This window comes from Mus musculus, chromosome 11, assembly GCF_000001635.26.
Source record: "Mus musculus strain C57BL/6J chromosome 11, GRCm38.p6 C57BL/6J".
In the NCBI taxonomy this organism is placed as follows: domain Eukaryota; kingdom Metazoa; phylum Chordata; class Mammalia; order Rodentia; family Muridae; genus Mus; species Mus musculus.
The window spans coordinates 85,510,594-85,527,514 of record NC_000077.6 but is presented as its reverse complement, the minus strand read 5'-3'; the positions used below and the strand labels follow the sequence as shown (position 1 = coordinate 85,527,514).

At 43.0% G+C, this 16,921-nt stretch overlaps 1 protein-coding gene across 26 annotated transcripts in view; it reads right to left on the bottom strand.

Annotated features, from left to right (window-relative positions):
* The window catches only part of Bcas3 (breast carcinoma amplified sequence 3), a 472,949-nt gene that overhangs the window by 298,544 nt on the left and 157,484 nt on the right, over window positions 1-16,921 (bottom strand). The window lies entirely within an intron of this gene.

Sequence of the window (16,921 nt, the reverse complement as noted above, 5' to 3'; positions counted from 1 at the left end):
GTATCCTTGCCTCTTTAACTCCACAGCAGGAGGCTGACTGGGATCACAGCCTGAGCTCAGCCCTGATCAGCAAGTCCATGGTGGTGGAGTGGGGGGAGGGAGGAGAAGAAAATGAACAGATGATGGGAAAAACATGTTACCACTGACATCTGAGAAACCGCTCGGAGACAAAGAGAAGGAGTTACTGTTATTGTTTTAAAGGACAACTTAAAAAGGGAGATGAAGCACATAAATTTTGCACACACAGGAGTTTCCTTGTCAAATAGAAATTGAAGGATAAAAAGAAAGAATCATGAATGATGGTATCAGGTTAGTAATCGAGGGACAGCACAGACAAGCCTCAGTAGCAGACACAGCGATCAACAGTTCAATAAGCATTGCCAAATGAATTTTCCAGGGGAGGAAGGGGAGAGGAGCTGACAGCCCCCCTGGCCCCCAACAATAGGGAAAAATACATTTTTGGAGAGATCTCAAAATACTTTAGAAAAGGCCAAACATGGTAGCATAGGCAAAAATCTCAGCAATTGAAAGGCCCAGGCAGAGGCTCAAAACCAGCAAAAGCTATGTAATGAACCCTGTCGCAATTAACAGGGGAGGGGATAAAAAGACAAGTGAGCGAGCCGATGGATTTGTGCCCTGCTCAGACTCATGCTGATCTGGAAAAGGAGTGGCAACTCCATACCTTTAGGAACACACAGAGACACTTGTCTGCAGTACCGAGGCTAGCTCTCTGTGCCACAGTCTCACAGTGAGAGTGAGCACAAAGGTGTTCTAAGTATACTGTCTATGGACTTGGAGTCCATCTTCCCTACCCTTTTCTTTGTGCCAACTCCAGGAAATAGTTTAGGAAAATAGGAAAACTGAAGAATTCAAGGAGATGCCACCGCACCGCTGAGTGCTTACATCAGCGAGGCGCCTCCCTTCCTGTCCCTGTCTCTCTTCACCACAGAACAGAAACTGCCTAGCTGCAGCCTCAGAGAAAGACTTCATGAAGCCTTAAGACCCATAAAACACTTCCACACGATCATACTTTCCCATCCCGGCAGACACGAGACCTGCAAGTGAAAAATGCAGTGAGAAAGAATGGATATTCTCACAGGGTTCCTGGCACAACCAGACAGAGGAAGTCCCAAAAATCTCCTGAGAAAATGAGCTCTTCTAAGACTCCTATCCAGCTTTCCAGGGTTAGGCTATATAGATAAACTTGCATAAGCCTTCGGGCTTTCGGGTCTTTATCCAAATCCACCAGAGCTTTGATCCCTTAGAGGGAAACCAGTCTCCACGATAGATGGGCATCTCACTGGGGGTGGGGGAGGAAAGACCAAATTCCAATAAGATGGTTTCTTGACAAATTAAAGCAGAAATTCTATGGCAAAACAGGACATCATTTAAAAATCTGAATTGAAAGGAAAAAAAAAAAAACTCATCATGCTGAAAGCTCTGATTCTTCGGTTTGACCTGTTTTCAGTTGTGTTTACTGTCACTGATCTTACAGTGGAAAGTGAAATAGAATCATGAGCTTCAGGATTCCAGCACTGCCTTACTAAGCGTATCTGAAACAAATTTCTATCTCTGGAAAGGAAACCACCTCACATGGTCTTTCTTGGCTCCTGCCACTTGCACAGAAAGACGTGGCTTATGCTTCATACGGACACAAGGTCCCACAGACGCAGGTGAGGGGGGCTAGGAACCACACAGCATTTCCTCAAACATTTTATACTACAAAGCTCACAGGCAAATGGATTACGTTGAGGATGAAAATGGACAGAGGGGAAGCACCAGCGTGCTTTGTGGCTGCTCCGGAGGAGCGGCATCCCAGGTCAGGTTTGCAGAGCGTCATATTCCCAAACCAGTCATCATTAACGGACTCACTTCCACAGGAAAGGAAAAAAAGCCAAGAGTCTGAAAACTCCGGACAAAAGAAATCCCTGCAGACAGAGTAAAAACAAATTAAAAGACCCATTATAAAACACAGATGCTACAAGGAAAATAAACTTTCCAAGATTTACTGGGCTTTGACAAACCCGGACATTTGTGGAAAAGCCATCAACAGCAACTCCCAGGTAATGTGGGAGGAAGCTTGGCTCCTTTCTGCTTTATCTTTAGCCTCTGTGCAGAAGCTGCCAGGACTGGATTCCCAGCTTCTGGATGCAGGGAAGTGAGAACATGTGAACGAGGCAAACTGCCAAGCACGAGACATTTCTAAGGGAAGCAAGACCCCGAAAGTGCTGAGCACTTCACATTCTGCTGAACGCTAGAGCTACTATCAGCATACTCTGTGCATGGACTTCTTCAGGACACGTGAGAGGAAACGAATGAACAAATGAATGAGGCCATCGCTCCTCCTGATCCTCTTTGCTGCCCAATCACACCATGAAGTAAGGAAAAGAAAACCACCAAGCATGATGTGCAGCAGTCACAGCTCTGGAATCTCCTGCAAGGGGGAACTCAGAGTGGGAGACAGCCGAAAACCCGTGCCAGGTTAGCAGAAGCGTGAGATACACGTGGTCATGAGTGGGAGCCTTAGAAAGACTCCTTAAGAAAGAGGGCTGTGAGAAAGAACACAGACAACGAACAATGGGGTGTCCGGTGAGCCTCTTAGGAGGTCACTGGGGATCCGAGGACAAACAGGCATAGAGATGTTAAGATTCCTTTACAAGAGCAAATTAGCGTGCCCATGGGACAGCATAGTTAGGAGGTCTGCAGTTTTCTGGGTTTTCCTGTGCTCCTTAGACATAGGGCCCTAACCCACATCAGGCATCAGGCAGGCTATTTAAAAGGGCTTATGACAGACACCATCCATGTCTCAGCAAACCAGATGCCTCAGTCCAGTCCGTTTTCATCAATCTCCACAGACTAAAGGGATCTGCCACAGTTGAGGGGCTCTGCTTCTCACCCCATCAAGCTCCTGGCTGCAAGTAATGGAAATTGTATTTGGAAATTAAAATAACAAGGGTACCCCTCAAACCCAAACTCGCGGGTTCCTGGCACTCCCAACCCTATAGAAACATCCTTTCTCCCAATATTTCCTCATCTCCATCCTCCTCCCAACACTCTCGCTATTCTGAGGACAGCGTACAAGCGTCCTCCTGTCTACCCAGTCCCAGAGGAAAGCTGGGTAAGAAGCGCTCAGAGCCTCTGCGCATGCGCACAGTCCGTCCCACACAAAAGCAAAACTGCCGGTCTGCTTTTACTATCCGGCCCTGGACTTGGCGGGTATAAAGCAGCAAAATTTACCAAAGAGTTTTAAGTTAATTCTGGAGTTGAAAAGTTGACTTCTTGACTCTGTTAAAAAGAATACAATGGTAGCTTGTCCTAAAACAATCACTGGATAGCTGAGCTCTGCAAAGCTAGAAAGCATGCTTAGCTCTTGCTTGTGGTCTAATTTAACATTAAAGCATTCTCAACTAAATCTCAACTATTATTTAATCAAAATCAAATAAAATCCTTTAAAACATATATATGTATATTTATTTTTTTTAAGTGCTCAGTACAAACTGGAATTTCTAGTATATGGGTTGCTTTTGGTCAGAAAGGGAGTGTCTGTCCCTCCCTCCCTCCCTCCAGCTCTGCTCTCCCTCCCTCAGGCCCCTAGCCCGCCTCCTTTCCCTCACAGATGAGGATGACAAGCTTCCCAGCTGCAGTTCCTGGACTCTCAGCCTTCTTTCTGACCTTTTCTCAGGCATGTTCCAGTATATTCTGCAATCTACTCAGTAGGAAAAGGAAACAGCAGCGCCCTGGTGTGAGACAGTGCCTTCTGACCCGCAGACCAGGCTGCACAGGCCTGGGATCTCAGCAGGAGATGGAAGGAAAGAAAATTAGCTCTGGACATGGAGGCTGGACACGCTTTACCAAACAACTGCGCGGACTTAAACAGAGGCAGAATCTCCAAGGATGATCCCAACTGCAGTTCTTATTGCTGTGATTGTTGCTCCTTGGGAAGGCAGCAGATGACAAAACATTGCAACAGAAATCTAGCAAAAGCATTGGTTGCTTTTTCTAAGAAAGCTTCCTGGTACCACAGTAACCACTACGGGTACAGAGGAGGAAAACAATCCATGTTTTTCAGGTGGAGACAGTTATTAGTGATGTTCTGCTACAGCACACAGAATGGTCCAGAACTCACCATCTGGTGTTCTCCAGTGTCAAGGAGAATTAAAAGTATACCTCCAAGAGAATTGGTGGTCTGCCATCATGTGACTGTTTTGAACATATATTTATACATAACACATTATACTTGTGTCAATAGCACAACAGTTAATTCTCTAGCTGTTCTCTCCTGATTCTCAGAATATCCTCACCTGTTCCTTACTCTTAAAGTACTGTATGCTATTTTAATGTGTAATACAAGTACTTCCTGGAAGCTAAAATGAATTTTGGATTTAGGAGCCTGATTTATAAGAGTAAAATTTAAAAAGAAAGTCACTATTACAAAGCTTGTATGTACAGTAAGTATAATTTACTCTAAAAGGGCAGTTTGTGGCTAGAATGAGGGGTGAGGAGAAGTAGGGAGAAATAAGGCTGCCAGGGGGTTGTACCAAGGAGCTGGGATGGCTACATGGCTCTAGTACACAGAGGGAGAAAAGAACACAAAAGAGAAAATGGGAGAAATTCTACTGAATTAAAAAAAAAAATTGAACAACATTTTAACATTAATAAAAAACGTTTATTTACTTATTTATTTCGGTTTTACGAGAACAGGGTTTCTCTGTGTAGCCCTGGCTGTCTTGGAACTCACTCTGTAGACCAGGCTGGCCTCGAACTCAGAGATCCGCCAGCCTCTGCCTCCAGAGTGCTGGGATAAAAGGTGTGCGCCACCATGCCCGGCTAGTAAAAAACTTTTAAGTAAGTGATCTATTCATGACCACACAAACAAACAAGTTAATATCAAATGAATAAAAACCGTGGCACGTTCCTTCACTCCTTCAGTTTATTATCTCAGAGCACCCTACACTGTGCGACCAGAGAAATGGTTTAAGAGCTCACACTCACTGTTTAACATTAAGATTAGACTATGGTACCCACTCAACAGAGTTCATTGAAAACCCAGAAAATGACCAATATTTATATGGATATTCATGGAAAAAGTGAGACAGACAGAGAGTGACTATACACCCTCTAAACATGATGCATATTCTTCACATAAATAAAGAACAAAGAGAAAAGATTCTGAGCCTTTTCCCCTAAGATTCAAATTCCTGCCCCAAGTTGCAGTTCCAGCATATCACACTAGCGCTTGAAAGGCTGAGGCAGACTTGCCTTGAATTGAAGCAAGCAATGGCTAAACAGCCAGTACCAGGCCAGCAGGGCTACACAGCAATAATCCATCTTGAAATAACCAAATGGAGCACCCTGGGACACTGCACTTGCCTCTGAAGCAAGCTCCGTTCAAAGATAAAAACTGTATTATTTCAAAACATCAGAGTCTGACATCCCTGAGAGCAGTCGGGCACAAGCACGGCACAGGCGCAGCATCCCACCTCAGCAGCCAGCCTCAGTAGCCCTGAGCACCTACTCTTCATCCTTATCTCACAATTGATTTGTACCATGACACAGAGGAGGTAGATTTACAAAATACTACCTCATTTACATGGGTACACATATGATGTATAAAAGTATCAGGAATTCAGTCAGAAGCAAAAACAAACAAACAAACAAGCAACCACACTGTGCACTGAATTAGCTGCAATCCATAAAATATACCTTGTTTTTCTTTATGCAGTTAGCAAGTTTGTTTGAACATTTTCCCAGTATGACCTTGAATTCATGGAAACCCTCCTTTCTCTATTACCCAAGTTCAGAGACTGCAGAGAAGTACCAGCATAAAACCCTATAAAAACAGTACTAAGTAACACATGGAAAACTAATATGAACAATATGAGTTTTTTTAACCATTCCTTCTGAGGGACAATCACATTTTAAAATCGGAAGTTTCACACGGTGACAACACCTGAATCCTGGTACTCCTCAGGAGGAAGCTGGTGGATCAAAGATTGAGGTCACCCTTGGCTACATAGGAATTTTAAGGACAGCCTGGGCTACGAGACAATTTCTTAAAAACAATTTTTAAAAATAGTAAATACATATGTTGTGTTGAATAACAAATATAACTAGAAAATATAACCAACTTTCTTAATAATAAAAAATTAAAGATTCAAAATTTAAATGGTAGCCTTTCTTCTCTGCACATCCCCCAGGCCCCAGGCACTACTGTTCTCTGGCCCTTCACCCTCCTCCACTGCTAACGGAAGCCTTCCTGCTTATTACCCATGACTGTTAAGAATATTTTCTGGCTCTATTTCAGCATCATGACTCAGGTCATGAGAAGTGTCAAAGATGCATTTCCTTCAGCTGGGAACGAGCACCAGATCTCAAGGGCACAGAGAGGCTGGAGCGTGGTGTAGAAGGCCACATCAGCAGTTCCTGATGAGGAAGAGAAACCCTTTGTACTCGAATGCATTTTCATTCCCAGCTTGAAAACAGGTGCTTACACACACCAGTTAAGGAAAACAAACAGGAAACTGATGCTCAATTATAGCTCCCTAAATAACCAACAAATCCTGAAATAAAACTGTAAGCAAATAAATAAATAAATGGTATAAATTTAGCACATTTTACAAATATTAGAATGAAATCAAGATCTAGATGGCTAGCTCCAAGTTTGCAAAGGTGCATTTATGAATTAACCTCTGTGCTGTAGAATGTCCTTGAGCACTAGAAGCATGGGGTTCTTCGACAACAGCCTTGGACGCAGCACACCTGCAAGGGAGAAAGCCCTAGCCTCCTGGGACCCTCGACTGTGAGGGCCTGGGTGACTGCAGGAATGTCCTATTCATCTATCTATACGACAGACACCTGATCTTTTTTCCACATCTATGACTTTTATAAAAGGTGAAGCTGTTTCATCCCGTGCCGTGTCAATGCTAGAATGAAAAGCGATAAATCGTTTGCTACCCAGGATAGACCTTGACACTGAACATGAAAAGCTGGTCTCTTCTGCAGTCACCAGGAGGAGCCATGCCCTCAGGACTCCTCTGTCCACTCTGAAATACTTCTCTCTGGTGCCTCATTGTGGCTTGAGAAATTCTCACCTGCACAAACACTTGAGCCCAAGTGAGCAGCTCTTCCAATGAACCGGAAATCCCTTCCCTTTCCTCGTCGCCTCCCAGCTCCCACGCCATCCACCGTGGAGCACGGGGACCCCTCCCACCTCCCACGTGCACATAACCCTGACACAGTGTGAACCCACTCTTCTTTTTCTCGTCTTTCTTCATATTTTAACCATTTTGTAAGCTAACATTACCAACACCAGATTTACAATTCCTCTTCAGATAGTCAAACCGCAATACTAGTCTGCCTGTTCCACTCAGCTCCAACTTGTCACTTGGGTGTTTTAGTAATTAACAGCTCTAAGAGGCATCTGTCCTGAGAGGGTTACTGACTCTCATTGCCTTCTGTACTTTCTTCAAGACCAAATACTGAAAACATTGCTTCCAAATGTCTTTCTCTGGAGTACAAAGGGGACACCTTCCTGGTCCCCTCTGGGATGAGTTATCTACCTAACATTTTGTCTTTCTCGGAAACAACTAAAATGTCTTCCTCTGTAATTCACAGAAATCTCTCTAGAGCAACAGAACTAGGACAGAGTACTTACTCACAGAAAAGGAAAGAATAAGAACAGGATCCCTCACTCAGAGAAAAGTAAGTTTTCGCAGTTTTCTAGATCTTTTTTAACTCTTAACACTAAAATATTTTACCTTCCAAAATTATCAAAACCAACTTCAGTGTTTGTAGTCTTTTTTTTTTTCTTCTTTTTGAGGCAGGGTTTCTCTGTGTAGCCCTGGGGGTCCTGGAACTCACTCTGTAGACCAGGCTGGCCTTGAACTCAGAAATCCGCCTGCCTCTGCCTCCCAAGTGCTGGGATTAAAGGCGTGCTCCACCACCGCCCAGCTCAGAGTTTGTAGTCTTAATCCTGTTTTTATGCCTGAAATGGAAGATAGACTGATCCCTTCACAGGGAAGATAATCAATCATTCTGTATTGACTTTTACTTCACAGGTATGAGTGTTTACATGCATGAGTGAGTGTGTGTGTGTGTGTGTGTATACCACCTGCAATGACATTAAATTCCTGGGAACTGAACTTACAGACAATTGTGAGTCAACATGTAGGTAACAGGAGTTGAACATAGGTACTCTGGAAGATCAGACAGTGCTCATAACGACAGAGTTGGAGGGGCTGGAGAGAAGGCTCAACAATTTTAAAAAATTAAATAATGAAATAAAAGCAAATTAGTAAGTAATAAAACTAAAGACTGAAACAGTCATTTTCATGTAGTGGTCAAGGATATTTTGGCTTCATCACAGCAATGAGTCTAGGTGTCAGTACTTCAAAATCTATCCAGTGTGAGCACAATGTCAGTCAGAACTACAATGCCAGTCAGAACTACAATGCCAGTCAGAACTACAATGTCAGTCAGAACTACAATGCCAGTCAAAACTACAATGCCAGTCAGAACTACAATGCCAGTCAGAACTACAATGTCAGTCAGACAAAGAAGAAAATTAAACAATGGAGATAATAGCTTAAAAAAAAGACAAAAACCTGTAAAAACATTAAACAATAGAAAATAACATAAGAAAAGACATGATAGTAAGAGAAATGTTCAAAGAAAAGTCTCTGTTAGAACACACTGTGGGGACAAGAATGCAGTAGGACATGGGATGGTGGCAATGGGGAATCTCTCACAAATACAAAAACACAAAGCACAAACAGGAGCTCCAGGCCCAGACAGGAGAGCCAAGATTCATCTCACAGCAGCTTTAGAAAGGGGCATACAGGAAAACAGTGGAGAAGAAACAAGAAGTGGAAAGCAGAGGCTACTGGGGACTAGATAAGGGAAGGAAGGACAGGGCCAATCAGTGGTAAGAACAGAGAGATGAGCTGACAGCACTAACAGTGCCTGAATCATGGCATCCAGACAACTGCTGGTTTACAAAAAAGCAGGACACACATGCTCCGGGACAGGAGGGCTGGGAGCACACTGACAGCACTTAGGAAATAACACAACTAAAATGTTTCCATTCACAGCAGTCGTCAAGAGTCACACACAGGAAATGAACATCTGTACAAAGTACTCAAAAGAGCTGTAAGTTGGTGATAATACAGAGTCCACATCCTTGTGAAGAATTTGGAGAAGAAAACACAGAAAACACAAGAAAACGAAGAGATGCCATGGTGGTATCTGCTCCCAAGATACCCAGGTTCAAGCCCTGATGACAGGAACAGAAAAGCTGAGAGCACACTGCCCTCTAGAGGTAGCATGTTTCATTAACCATTAAATGCTAAACCCAAACTGTTCATGATTTGCAAATGCAAATTTGTATTCATAAGCAAAAAAAGCAAATTGAAAGATTGTATTTGCATCAAGTGATAATTACATTAAATTTATATTTATTTTATATTTTCTTGTTGCATTTATTTTAAAGGAGTTTATCTAAACAACATAAAAGATTACAGTAGTTAAATTGGGTTTAATTTTATGTTTAAAACATTTTTAGACAGCACTGTACACTAACAGGCTCCTGAGGGTTCTCATAGCTTACTTTACTTCTCTCACACATGGGACTACGTATGCCTCCATTTGGCTGGTGTGAGTAGTGCCTGTGTATGTGTGTGCACACAGACATTCCACGACATGTTTCTTGTTCTAGTGCTTCCCTGCTCAAAGAGTCTCTCACAGACCCCAGAGCTTTGCAGGCCCAAGACTGGCTACCCAGTCAGCTTGCTCCGGGGATCTTCGTGACTACTCCTCCCAAGTGCTGGAACTAGAGGCGGCTCCTGCAAGATAAACGTCCATGTGTGTAGCAAAACTACACACTGAGCCATATCCTTATGCACTCTATGTCCCTCTTAATACTTCTGTGAACTACACACTGCTATAAAGATTATGAACTACTAGAGGTGCTATCTTTCTTTAATAGTTTTTTTCAATTAGTGACTTAAAAAGGATAATTTGAGATGGGATATCACCTATCAGCATTAGGCTGGTCCCAAATTCATGACAATCCTCCTGCCTCAGCATCCAGAGTACTTAATCACAGACTTGTGTCATATCTTGGCTTCTTATGTGGTTTTTAAATTAGACATCTTGCTGTGTGAGGCTACCCTTTCCCAAACATTTGCATAAAGAACTCATCCTCTATCTCTGCACAATTACAGAAAATGACATGAAAATATTGAAAATGTGGGTGGTGTTGGTGTATAGTAAATGTCAAAATGAGCATAGAGTTATGCCAACGTTTTCAGAGGATGCCTCGGGAACCAGGAAAACATTAGGTTTTTACAACAGATTAGAAGCAAGGCTTCACTGACCTCAGGCAACAGGCTACAAGGAGAGAGCAAACTCCAGGTGCTAAGCGACCCAAGGAGGGCTCTCCCACATGGCGTGTCTGCACCATTTATATACTCTGTGTCAGATGAGGCATGGAATTTAAAGCAGAACTTCAGCGCACATGATTGATTTTTCTTGGCAAAAATTAAAACACTTATGGAAACTCCACTCCACAAGTAAACAGTGACTAGAAGGAACAGTCAGGACATGGCACTCTGGTGCTGCTGACTCCCAAGGAGGTGAAGCTATGTGAGGAGCTGGGTGGCTGCTGCATATTTACAATAGGATGCGGTCTATATCAAGAAAACTCCCTATCGACCAAAGTAAATAACTACAATAAACCATCAAATGAAGGCTGTAAACAGTCTCCAAGTGGTAAGACGGGAGTGCCGTACACACAGATGCTAAAAAGACAGAAAGACTGCTGGACTTGTAAGCCATTTGCTGAAATATAGCAGCTCTGGGTCCAAGAAATGAGAGGCCTCCTTCAAAGTCCTCAAACCTCAGGTTGGGAGGGAGCAGGGTCTGGAATTCAGTTGTCAGATGCTGCAGGCCTGGCACAACTCCTTCTCCAGACCAAGCCAGAAAGAAGCTGGGTTAGGGGACATACTCAAACCTTGGGAGGTGGAGGCAGGAAGGGAGAATCAGTGATAAAGGGTAGCCTTGGCTACGTAAGGGGTCACATAGTTACACATAACTACTAGTGAGGCCAGTCTGGGTTATCCAATGAGACCTAGGAAGAACGGAGGGAAAAAGAGGGAGGGACAAGAGAGGCAAAGGGAGGTCAGTGAGTCCTTAAAAATCTCAGGACAGGGCAGACACTATATTCTTAAACCTAAAAGGAAAACCTACTTCACAAGATAAAGAAACAGGAAAAGTAAGCAGGGCCAGTGTGGTGGGTGAGCAAGGGCTTGCAGCCAAAGTCTGACTCTTCACTTGAGCTCAATCCCTAGGCCCACACAGTGAAGGGAAGACAGGCAACTCCCAAAGATTATCAGAAACACGTACGTACATATACAACCACACACACATACACACGCAGACACAAGCACGCACCTAAAGAAACAAATGTAAAAAGCACATCTATCAACTATGTGAGCTCACGTGTGGAACCGTGACTAGTGCCACTTTCAACTGCGGATTTGTATCATCTCCCACTTTAGAAATACTCACAAGCTAATGTCCATACTGAAAGCAATTAAAAGCAAAGAAATAAATTCAAATTTTTATTTCATTCAGTAATATTGTTTACTTACATTGTTTTGTTAAAAAAAAAAAACATGAGAAATGAATCAATCCTGCACACTGCTGACGAACAGCAGCAAAGTTTGAGTGACAGCAGTTGATCCATACGCACTAAGCACTATTCTAAACACTGAAATTTCAAAGGTAACCGTGCAAGACTGGGCATATTATTACCTCTGCTTCATAGGTAGCGAAAACCAGGTCTCAGTAGGGAGACGGAGCAATTTGTCTAAGATTACAGCCCGGAAGAAGTCTAACCCTAGGTCCTCTATTACCCTAGGCCCTCTATCCACACACAGCTCAGTCACAGAGACTAGGAAAGTCATCAGCAGAAAGGTGAAAGGCCCTGGATTTGATCTCAGCATCACAAATAAACGGAAAAGCCAGATGGAAATGCTGAGCAATTGATGCAGGAAACAGAACAGAAAAGACAGCTTTTCTTAGGAAAAAGCAGGACTGTATAACTGCAGGAGGTAAGAGTGCAACTCCAGATGTAGCAGGACAGACAGACAGAAAGACAGTTAAGCTAGCTGGAAGGCCGTTGCCACATCATAATTTAAGTGGTGAACCTACAGTCTACGTCCCACCTTGGTCTTGATCATTCAGCTGCACTGGCCATCATCCACTGCCAGCACCTACATCTGGGAAAACAGACCAAGTCGCCTGCAGCCCTAACTTTCTCCCACTATCTTGCCCCTGTTAATATTACATTCTAAAAGAAGGAATAAAAACATGACACCATCAATACTTGTGGTGCCAATTTTCTAACTAAAATCCCCTTAGACAAATTCCTTACACCCCAGCAAACTGTTCTGTCTTCTCTGTCACTAAACTGACTGTCAGCTCCAACCTTCACCTAACCAGATGCTGGAACTTAGCACAGTCACCACCATCCTCCTGGCTACTGGCTACCTCCTGTATATGGTTTCCCACTTCGTGTCACTTGCTAGTAACTTCTGGATGACACTTCTTACCAGGAGCTCCAATCCTGCAGGTGCTGTCAATTGAAGCCTTCCTCCCGGTCACTATCCCCATGCAGATGCATTCCCAGTGATTCCAACCGTGCTAGGAACACGGGAAGCCTTACCCAGTGTCCAGATACACACAGGTCACCCCAGCATGCCACCCGGGCTACAATAGGAGACCCCGTCTCCCAAGAGATGTAGAAAGACAGGATAGAAAGACCCTGTCTCCACTCTCAGAGTGCGCTCTCCTCCATACAAGTCCTCCCTCAGAGCACCCAAACCAGTCTTCTCTCACTCCTGTTTCCAAAACCCACCACGGAGTTCCCATCAGCTAAGTAGATACATCACTACATGGGACCCTCTGTGCTTGACCAGAGCAGCTGTCTTACTGCCCCCTTAGTACAGCAGGTGTATTCTCAGCTCAGCATTTAGAAGTGCTGCTGTCCACTCATAGCCATTAGATCTTTGCTCAATATCACTGTGGTGACATCCACAAACAGGATGGTAATTTAAAGTTGAAATCATTTCAAGACATTTCCTAACTTCTATTCTTTTTTGAGACAGGGTCTAAGGATATATACCTGACTGGCCTTGAACCCACATACATCTGTCTCTAACTCGGGAATTCAAGTACTAAAGGTATGCAATACCACAGCCTGTATTCCCTCCCCTTCTTTAAAGTTGTCAATAGCTGCAAGAAAACAGACTTATTTTGATTGGTCACCATATTTACTTGCTCTCAGAAGAGCTTCGACACATATATTAAAAAATAATAATAATTAATTCACAGTGGCTGAGTAAGTGACCATCTTACATGCATCAAATGAAAAGCAATGTTACTATGAATAAAAATCTCTTCAATTTGACAAGTTTAAATTATTTAAATTATTATTTAAATCCAAATTGGTTTTTAATACACAAGTGAAAATGTCATAATTCAACTGTTTATGTCAACTTAAAGAATAACTTAGAAAAAATATCAAAATACACTGTTTCTCTGGGAATAACTTCTTTGATTCTACATGGTACACAAGGGGCCAAGATAACAGGTGGAAATGCAAAGATTCTGCCATCCCCTGAGTTTGATTTCCAGGATCCACTTGATAAAAGTGATTCACAGCTTGTCTTTTAGCCTCCACACAAATGCAGTGGGGCACATGTGCACACATGCATACAGTATTGCATACATTAAAAATAGAGGGCTGACACCACTTTGTTAAGGATGATTTTGTTACAGGAATGGTCACACTGGGGGAATGGAGGTTAAGCTTGGCCTTTGAGCAGATGCTGTTACCAGGTGATGGAGGTGGGCTAGGGCAAAGCTTAGTGCTCAGAAAGAGGCACTGTAGCTGTTGGTTGGTTCGAGTTGTCTAGCCATTGGTTGGGTGTGCACTTCACTTAATGTTGCCAGGTAGTAGAGGTAAGTCCCAGTGCATAAAGGATGTTAGAAGTAGCAAGAGTCACTAAAGGCCAGGCTCATCTTTGGGGAGGACCGTCTTCTGGGCGTGGCCTTTGTTAATCCTCTCACTAGCATCATCTGCACTTAGGAGGTGCAGTGAAGAGGATGGCTGAGGGAAAGGCTGCTGGCGCCTCTGTCCAGAGGACAGCTCTACCCAGGGGCCCTATGTGCATCTTGGTAAAATCTGTGTTCATTATGCATAGTCGTCGTCTGAATGTTACATCCTAAAGGAGAGCACATGGTTAAGAGCAGAGCTAATGGCTATGGTGTTCCTCTTGAACATGGAACTGCTAAGCCATGTCTGGACAATGTGGGGAAATTCATGTTGCTAGGCTGACTGGAGGGACAGAGAAGTTCACAGGACGAGGTCTGCAGGTGTGTTGAGACTGACATCCTGAGAGCCCCTGCTGTAGGTGCGTCTCCCAGCTGCTCCGTGTGGAATACATTTGTTGAGTGGGAAGATCCCTTCTACATATACTAGTATATAGATCTGATGTTAAACTTAGGAATGCTATACTTAGTGTGGTCTGTTGCTCTGTGTTTCCTTGTAAGCTGAGACTGAGTGAATGCAGAATTTAATTGTAGCTTTGCCAGTACATCTATCTAGAAGCCTGCTGCCATTTTTGTCTTCTATGAAATTTCTGTTGCCAAGGAAGACAGGATTACAATTTTGTCTGACAGATTGAGATGGCATGGTACATACTGTATAATCTCAATTACCCAAGTGTGTGTATGCTTGCAAGATCTAGAACAACATATCAAGCTGAGCTGCTTGTGACTGGGTGACTTTGTTCTTGCTTTCTTGTGTTTTGTTTCCTGTAATGCATATACTAAAAGAATAAACAAAAGCTTCTTTAAAGAAGAAAAAAAAGATTCTGCCATCCTTAACATCAATAAGAGATACCAACATGTCAATAATTAATTCCTATATTCAAAAAAGAGCAACACTGAGACTTACACCTGCAATGATAGCACTAAGTAGTGCTTGAGAAGTGCAGTTGTACGTGGAGTTTGATAAGCAGCGGAGCTGCAGAGACATCTGCAGGTAAGGAAACACAAAATGAGGGAGCTTCCCATGGGTGACTGCCATGTGGGCTGAATCCTTGGTAAGGTGAGGTGGAAATCAGATTTGGGACATTCTCCACCCTAACCAGCTAACAGCTTGATGAGACAATTTCCACCAGAGTTAGAGAATCATAATATGGGTTCATGAAGAGACCGGTTTCATTCGTTTCTTTCAAATAAGGATAGAGGCAACTAGCTGGACGTGGTGGTGCACTCAGGAGGCAGAGGCAGGCGGATTTCTGAGTTTGAGGCCAGCCTGGTCTACAAAGTGAGTTCCAGGACAGCCAGGGCTACACAGAGAAACCCTGTCTCAAAAAACCAAAAAAAAAAAAAAAAAAAAAAAAAGATAGAGGTTAACTGAAATGGGTGAGAAGAAAAAGTCAAAGAGTCAGTATTTCTGAATGACGGAGCATTTGCAAATCTAGAAAAGGCTGTGTTCTCTGGGAATAATAATTATCTATTATAAATAAACGTAACTATTAAGGAAAACGGCACTCTGGTACAGTCATTCTATGTTTTACCGTGGTGTCATAGTGGTACCTGAGTCACATTAAAGTCAAAGGTAACTGCAAAGCCGTGGTAACGCCTACACTCAGTAACTGCAGCCCCTCCATGTATTACCCCAGATATAATGGTTAATGTGAGAAGGGACTAGGGCCCTTGCCTCCGGCCACTGCTCGTCACTGTCACGTGTTTCTCACAGTCAGAGTGAAAGCTGAAGACTGCTATGCCTCAAGAATCTCAACCTGAGAGAGAGATTTATAAAGAATACACTTCAAGTAAATAAACATCCTCTGGAAAATTTAAAAAAAAAAAAAAAAAAAGATAACATAATCCTAACCTAAACTGGATTGGCTCCAAAGAACGAAAAGGAAATGCCCTATATCAATTGTTATTTAACAGTTTCCTTTACTTTGCTAAAGAGAGCACAGACAAACAATGCAATGCAGCCAAGACATGATTCATTTTCAAGATGAATCCCTCCCTGCTCCAAGGTTTACATTGTTTTTAACCAGCATCAGACTGTTTACCCACACAAACTGTAAATACATCATTTTTAGAACTAACCAACAACAATGCCCATTTTGTTTTGACATGAAAGACACAACGAGAACATGAAGAGAAACAACCACTGATTGAGGTCTGTTCCTCTAAGACAAGATATCCCCAAAAGAGTAAGGGTGAGCTATAAGAAAACGTCATGCCGTGTTGCCAGGAGAAAAGGCTGCATGGAAAGGCACCTGACCAGCTTAGAGGCACAGAAAAAGCAGGGGTCTGGGGTGAAGAATAAAGAGTAAGAGACTTCTTGAAGCATAACCGCTCCCTGCTGCAGACGGAGATATTTGAGAGATGGGGGTAGCAGCTGACAGAATGAGTTCACATTTAAATGATATTCTATTTTATAAGAGTCTTTACTGTGGTTGCCATAATCTCTCCATGTAAAATAACTCAGGCTTAAAATCGGGCACTACTAAGGAGACCATGCAACTCTCCAGAAAATAAGTATCAACGCATGAAGTCCTCCTGGAGGACTGAAATGTCATAGCCAGACTGGGGTCACCTTGGCTGGGGATGCTGCAGCACATCTGTGACATAGCTCTCCAGAGGGAAAGGCAGGAGGGCTATGAGTTCCAGGCCACTGTGTGCTGTCTGTGTGAGACCTTATAAACATGCAACAGAAAAAGAAAATACCATAAAAGCTCCACAGATGGAATGACTGCGAATTTTCAATCCAAAATGAATATACATTTTTAACAAGAAACATTAGAAAATGATCATTGCATCAACAGAATTA